At 32.2% G+C, this 8,275-nt stretch overlaps 1 protein-coding gene across 1 annotated transcript in view; it reads right to left on the reverse strand.

The window, feature by feature from the left end:
- The window catches only part of LOC108739159 (excitatory amino acid transporter 1), a 38,704-nt gene that overhangs the window by 22,411 nt on the left and 8,018 nt on the right, over positions 1–8,275 (reverse strand). The window lies entirely within an intron of this gene.

Raw genomic sequence — 8,275 nt, forward strand, 5'->3', positions numbered from 1 at the left:
ATTGAATTGTTTCCTAAAAACTGAAAAATGGATTGAAATTCATTTGTTTTATAAGTACAATATAAATCTCATTGTACGCAGGTAGAAAGCGGCAAATAATACAAGTCGAACATTAAGAACGCGTTGCGAGCGTTCAACAATTGACAAAACACGTTCCGGCTGTTTAACAGTTACCAGAACGCGTTGCGAGCGTTTAAAAACAGCCAAAACGCGTTCTGTGCGTTCGAAGGCAGCCAGAACGCGATGTGGCCGTTTTTTTCGGCCACTGAGCGTTTTCAGTCTTCGGGCCTAACATACATATCTGAACCTGTCCAAGTTTGGTACCGAAGTTGTCGGTAGTGTACTTCACCTATGAAACAATTCAATCACTTAATTAATCGTTGGAATCCCCAACTTGTCAATACCAGAATACACCTAATATTAAGAAAGCAGATTACGGTGCGATTGTAAGAAAAAACTACCTTTTTAGCGTTTTAATTCCCAATATCATTGCACTTATTACCGTATTTCTGCAATCTGCGGCTAACAGTTGAGAAATTATTCATTCATTTATTAATATTTTTCTAAGCTAATTCTATCTAAACAATAATTGTGTGTATGTAATCATAGTAAGTAGCTTTATGATTTACTAACATATTATACAAAAGGCTTTATGTACATATGCATTTATTAAATTACATGTTTGTAATCCCGCATACAACACGTTTAAATAGAAGAGATTTAGAACTTAAGTACTTTACAGATGTTAAGTGTAAAAAGTGATTAACGAAATTAATGCGACAAAGGAGTAGAAACAAATAAAATAACTACGAGATTTGAATAAAAACGAGTTGTCAACAGAAACATTTAATTGGTTATTCAAAAAAAGTAACGTAAAAACATGTGAACACGGTTTGCAACTAAATGGAATTGAAATGATAATTTGGTAGCCAGAGATGTGATGTGAAATGGAAGATTTCTGTTTCCTATTTCAAACGCTTCTCGTTAAATATCAATTTCTATTTGTTTGTGTAGTTTTTAAACCAAATCGTAATTGTTTACAAAGCGGCACCGGCTGACGAGAGGACCGAAAAGGGATAAAATTGTAGAAAACTAAACACATGTATTTGAAGTGAAATGAGGCAGTGAGAGTGAAACTGAAAATGGGGTAGTTAATGTATATAGTTAATGCTAAGAAGAAACTCGAGCAGATAATCAATCATCGGTAGATAATCGGCTTTTTTTCCGAAGGAAATTAATAGAAATTCGTATTAATGAGATAATTTAGAATCTTAAGTCCGCACTCGAATCTTGCATTAATGAAAAATCACAGTTAGAGAAATGTCGAATATCGAATTAAAGAATTACAACAGCAGGTATTTATAGAGAATGAAAAAATATTCAAGTTAGAATAGTTATAGAAATTCGACTTACATAGACTGTAATCATTCACATTTTGAAAATCAGTTATCCTTCTTTTGTTTTGTCCGTGTTGTCCAATTAAATGTGCTCACCCTATATATACACACGTAAAATGGTAATCCATAAATGTAGCATCGTACTACAGATGGCGTTTACCGCGCCATTTGTAGTATTTTCTAAAACGCGCTGTTAAGACAGCAGGTAAAAGTTGGTCTGTGTTTTGTCGGAGTTGTCTGCGACGCGCTGATGAGATCCAAAAAGATCGAAATCGCGATCCGCGTCTGGCAGTTTCGACAGAATACAGACCACTTCGAATTATTTTATTTGATTATGGTAACGTGCCTGTCACGTTGAGGTTAGCTACGCCGGGATTCGTTTCAGCAAGCAGATATCCATATATCATCGGTAGATAATCGGCTTTTTTTCCGAAGGAAATTAATAGAAATTCGTATTAATGAGATAATTTAGAATCTTAAGTCCGCACTCGAATCTTGCATTAATGAAAAATCACAGTTAGAGAAATGTCGAATATCGAATTAAAGAATTACAACAGCAGGTATTTATAGAGAATGAAAAAATATTCAAGTTAGAATAGTTATAGAAATTCGACTTACATAGACTGTAATCATTCACATTTTGAAAATCAGTTATCCTTCTTTTGTTTTGTCCGTGTTGTCCAATTAAATGTGCTCACCCTATATATACACACGTAAAATGGTAATCCATAAATGTAGCATCGTACTACAGATGGCGTTTACCGCGCCATTTGTAGTATTTTCTAAAACGCGCTGTTAAGCGACGCGCTGATGAGATCCAAAAAGATCGAAATCGCGATCCGCGTCTGGCAGTTTCGACAGAATACAAACCACTTCGAATTATTTTATTTAAAATGGTATTGCATAATACCTCATAGAAAAATGTAAATTATATTAAGATACCAATTCACTAAAAATTTAAGTAGCCATTTGTCACCTTTTTTAATAACTAACACCTACAAACGACGTCATACCTACTAACTTATTTGGTAATAAATGTTATAATAAAAAACCCATTCAAGCTGTAAAAGCTTTTGGCGAGTGACCAAACTTGTGTGAGGTCTCGCGTTGTCTTGGTGAAACACTACACCTTTCCTGTTGATTAGTTCTGACCTTTTCTGTTGAAGTGCATCATTCAGTTTGTCCAGCTGATGACAGTAGACTTCCGAATTAATCGTTGTGTNGATGTATGCCGGTTAAAAATTATTTGAATTTATTTTAGATTTTTATTTTGTATAATATATAAGTTTATGAAATTGTAGTATTATAATACTATTAGATAACAGTTGAATGAAAATGATATTTACGTTTACATATATTATGGTCGCAAACATAAAAAAAATATTAATTTGCAATGCAAATTACTAGGTACGATACATACACTTCCAACAACATAATAAAAAGACGAGTCGTGTGTTATTGCAATTTGGTTTTTATACGTATGTGTATCATAAAACATCCGAAGAAAAACAAGTAAAAACAATACGTGGGAGTATTCTCTCTAACTGCATATTCTACTTTTGCAATGTTAAGTGATTATTTAAAAAAAAAAAAAACAAACGAAACAATAAATGAATTTGCTTCTATTATTCATTGGCTTGAGCTGTGAAAATTGACGATTTTTTAAAACCCTAATTTTATCAACAAATCATCTGATTTAAAAACAGATAAAATGTAAAATGTAAGGATAGTTTACCCTAAGAATTTTTGATAAATAAGAAAAAATAAAAATCGTAGCGCATGTGTGCGTAAGTATCTATATGATACTGTGTTACATTTCTTAAATTTATTTCACCATTTCTGATTCCGATTTATTTCAATAAGATACTGCATTTTGTATTCCTTGAAAATGAGTTTTCAAAGAAATTGTACAGCAAATTGTATGCTTATTCAAATAAGATAAAGTAAATTGTAATTTAAGAAAATAGGCACGCTTAAAATGAAACATTTACTTATAAGCATTTATTCGACAGGTGTTTTTTAATTGTCTTAATTGCTTTTTTGAAGGGACTTTATTAGTTCTTAGTACCTTCATTCTTTAATTTTAATTTAATTAATGAAATTGTGTGGTATAAATTGACGTCTACTCCTACTCTGAGGTTACTTTGAAGTCTACTTGAGGTTAACTACGCCGGGATTCGTTTCAGCAAGTAGATATCCATATATTTAAATGGACCTTGTTGGAGCATACGTAATCCTAAATTGTAGCATCGTGCTACAGATGGCGTTTACCGCGCCATTGTTGTATTTTCTAAAACGCGCTGTTAAGACAGCAGGTAAAAGTTGGTCTGTGTCCTGTCGGAGCTGCCTGCGACGCGCTGATGAGATTCAAAAAGATCGAAATCGCGATCCGCGTCGACAGAATACAGACCACTTCGAATTATTTTATTCGATTATGGTAACGTGCCTATCACGTTGAGGTTAGCTACGCCGAAATTCGTTTCAGCAAGTAGTTATCCATATATTTAAATGGACCTTATTGGAGCATATGTAATCCTAAATTGTAGCATCGTACTACAGATGGCGTTTACCGCGTCATTTGTGGTGGTTTCTAAAACGCGCTGTTAAGCGACGCGCTGATGAGATCCAAAAAGATCGAAATCGCGATCCGCGTCTGGCAGTTTCGACAGAATACAGACCACTTCGAATTATTCTACTCTCACTACATATATTGCTGCTTAAATTATATTTTATTGAATTTTGTGCTATTTGTAAATTAATAATGCATTAGTTCTAAACACCAAGTTATAAAAGATTTATGATTAAACCTCATTTGCATTCCATAGTGCATGGTAATCGTTAATAATATAACTCTTATATTATGCACCATACATACATTTTAAGTATTAAAAGAAAAACTGGATGCGTTATTCATGAAGTTAAACACGGGAGTAGTGTGATTGTTTGCATAGAACTAAGTCATTAAATTATTAAAAGCTGCGCATGTAAGTATCTACAGATATAGAACACTTCCATCTATAAAATATGTAATAAGTATAATAAGTTTATAGAAGAAGAATCATTAATTCATTAAAAATACATAAAAGTAGTTTCAGGATGTTGGTATATTTTATTCAGAATAGATACAGGGAGAATACTAAATTTTTATGACAAAGCAAAAATTACAATTTTCGACTGTAAATGACTGAATTTGCTGTAGAAATAGTAGAATTTATTAGGTGCCTTGTAATAATCTCAATTTTGACATGTTCTTTTAAAAATTATTTCAAGTTTTTAATTATTACAATTTAATTTGTAATATCAACTAAAATTCCTAGTAAATTCATTTCTACTGTGATTTTATTTTTACAAATTCCGGTCCAAATTCTAATTTTTATTATGTTCACTTACGAAGCAACGAGTTAGTAGGACAAATTGTAAATATCGCTTTAATATTTAGGTAAATTTTCATTTTTTCCATGTATAAATCGGGTACCCAGTTTGGATCCTGTACCCGGCGGTACCCACACATTTTTTAAGATCCAGTCGGGTACCGGAATATGAGGCCAAGAAAAAAGAAAAAAACTATTACTAACCAGCTTAATAATTAGTAAAAGTAAAACAAAAAACCTACCCAATAAAAATTGGAATTATGATTGCATTTGTCTTAATTTGTATTATTTATTGACTACTATTATAAATTATTTGATATTTCGATATAGTTGTTGTCTTTACTTTTTTTCATTAACAAAAACACATCAGTATAATCGCTTGTTGGTATATAGGGTTTTGATTAACAATAATTTATTAATATGATTTTGTCATCTTGCAAACTTTTAGGATTTATGAATATTATAGGCTCGTTTCAAAGGTTTCAACCTTCTCTTTGAAAATCCGCCAGCCAAGAATTAAAATTTCATTACTTTAGTGTTCAAACGACTTTTGGAACGGGACGTAATATGGTTTGAGACGTCGATGAGGGTGGTATACCCGATTATCCGGCAAATATCATCTCTAATTGAGAATTAACATCGTATCCCTTCAGTGAAATCTGATTTTATTTTTGCAATATTAAAAAAACTTAATCGTGGATTTGCAATTGTACTGATAATTTACAGTTAACTGCATATTTGTAATTACGTAAGTACAGTATGAAAAAGTTAATAAGTTTGTCAGTGATTTCGTATCGGAAATCGGAATGCATTTATCAAAACAATAGTAAGTATTTGTAAACAAGTTTGCTCATTATGTAATCATCTGCTGATTATTAAATGAACTAAAAAGCAATAAATAACAGCAGATATTATTATGATATCTATAACTCAGTCCTCTTTTTACAGGACATTTAAGTACATTTTACTCCCTATATTTATAAACCAAAATTCTATAATTGGCTAAAAATAAACAAAACAATTTTTCAAAATTCCACTGTCTAACTTTTCCTTAATATTAATCCCTTTTTTTCTGTACATATCTTTTTGGATACGATTAGCCTATTCCCACTGTCACTTACCATCTTATCCAAATTTCACTTTCATCCAAATCCCTATCTTCATCTGATACTTGTTACTTGAAGTAGTCTAATAGAGTATTTCTCTTGTTCCGCTAACAATAAGGAGAAGAGGACATAAAGGAATACTCTTTAGCGAAAAAAAGGCATGTGGGCAAGAAGAAATACCGAGTGAAGTAGGAGTATATGCAAATGATATAATAAAATGGTTGAGATATTTAGAAGATATGAAAAACAAATGAGAAACCAAGAGTGAAAATGTGGTACTACAGCGCTAGTAGATATACCTACATTAAAAAGAGAGGAAAAAGAAGATGTTAATAATTATAGATAATAGATACAGGGTGTACAAAATATTTATCAATATAATTAAAATTTTGTCATTCTATTGACAAAAGTTTTTTGTAAAATAAATTAAATATTTTGAGTCATTTATCATGAAAACGACTTAAGTCTATAGCATTTATAAAATTGTTACATTTTAAAGATTCTATTACATATATATATATGAATATGTATGTATAAACATCACGATTCTTACAGAAGAAACGTGATGTTTACGTAAAATTTCGTATATACTTAAATATATGAATGTGCATATAGATACATATATAATATTATTGTGGGAGGATAAATTACAAAAATGCACATGTGGTGTATTTCACAAAAGTAATTTAATTAACACCAAAACAGTTTAGTGAAATACTCATTAAATAAAAAAAAATTCAAAATTTAACAGAATAATAAAAAGTTATCTCTTACCATATTTTTATTGCCTTGATGATAACAATGTGCGAAGAAATCCTTAAAAATAATATTTTATTATAAGCATTACGCGAAAGCCATATATCGTTTTTTATTATTTATAAAAGTAATAAATCGTCTCAATAAGACTTTATCTCATTATTTGAGTAACAACCAGCTTAGATCATACAAACATTGTGTCTATATAAAAAGAACTACAAGCCTCATTGCACTTGATAAGAAAATGGCAAACAAAGATAAGAAAGCTCGTCTTTTTTTAATTTTACGTATATCGTTTAGAAGAACCTTTTTGGGGGCTTTTATTCTTAATAATGTGTTTGGTAAGCAACGAAATCACTCAGAATATGAATAGTCTTTTATCTTAATATCCAGAAGATTGACGAATAAAACAATTATACATTAAATTTATTTACCAACAAGGGGTACAGGTTACTGCGTTACCATATAAGAAGAAAATAGAAAAAGATTACATCTTAGAGAACCTATACGCAGGTTATGAGGTAGGAGATATATTAGAGAAGGAAGATAGTGTGGAGATAGATGAGATATGTTATCCCATAATGAGAGAAGAGTTCGATGTAGCATTAAAAAACTTAAAGAATGATAAGGCGCCAGGCGTAGATGGGATACAGGGAGAAATTCTAAAACATGCAGGACAAGACTAGGTTACAGATCGTATGTTTAAGCTAGTTAGTCACAATTACGAAGTCCTAGAGGATTATAAATGAAACGTGATAGTAACCATATCTAAAAAGAGAAGCGCGAATAGGTGGGAGACATTTAGAACAATTAGCTTAACTTCCCATGCGTCAAAAATCTTAACTAGAATTGTACAGAGGAGGATGGAAAAAAGAGCTGAAAAACTATTAGGGGAAGATCAATTTGGGTTTAGAAGAAATAGAAGAACGCGGGAGACCATTCTAGCTTTACGGGTAACAGTAGAGAAAACGATAGAGAAAGGAAAAAACGCGTACAGAAAATTTGTAGATTTAGAAAAAGCTTTTGACAATGTTAAATGAGACAAGATGTTAAATATACTTAAAAATGTTGGGATGAGTTACAAAGATAGAAGAGTGATACTTAGTTTGTATAAAGAACAGGCAGTTATAGAGATGGGGCTGCAACGTAGAGAAGTGAATATTAGGAAGAGAGTCAGACAGGAATGCATATTGTCATATAATGTGTATCCATTCGGAAGTTCGCTATGATCATAGCTCCTGGACCTTATGGTCTCTAGCTCGGAATAAGTGAATGTTGCTACAACCAAACCACTCTCTTAGATTTTTGAGCGTGTGCCAATATTCCTTTTTCAGCAAATCTTCCCTTGAACTATCACTTGCATAAAAGCACGTTTGGTTCTTCTTATTATGTGGACCGAGCGGCATGGCCTAGAGGTTTAGACCATTGCTTAGCGTTAGGGAGGACGCCGGTTCGATTCCGGGTCCGTCTGCCTTGGTCCAAGTTTTTCTGTGGTTTCCTTGGATCACTTAGGGAAATGCTGAGGCAGTAATATTCCACAGATAATCTTTCATTCTCTTCTGTCTTCATTGCGTCCGTCTCAACTTTCTCACCCGAACCACCACCCACCCATTCCCACGATTCCTGAAAGCAGGCTGAAGAGGGC

Source organism: Agrilus planipennis, unplaced genomic scaffold, assembly GCF_000699045.2.
Source record: "Agrilus planipennis isolate EAB-ADULT unplaced genomic scaffold, Apla_2.0 scaffold220, whole genome shotgun sequence".
Lineage (NCBI taxonomy): Eukaryota > Metazoa > Arthropoda > Insecta > Coleoptera > Buprestidae > Agrilus > Agrilus planipennis.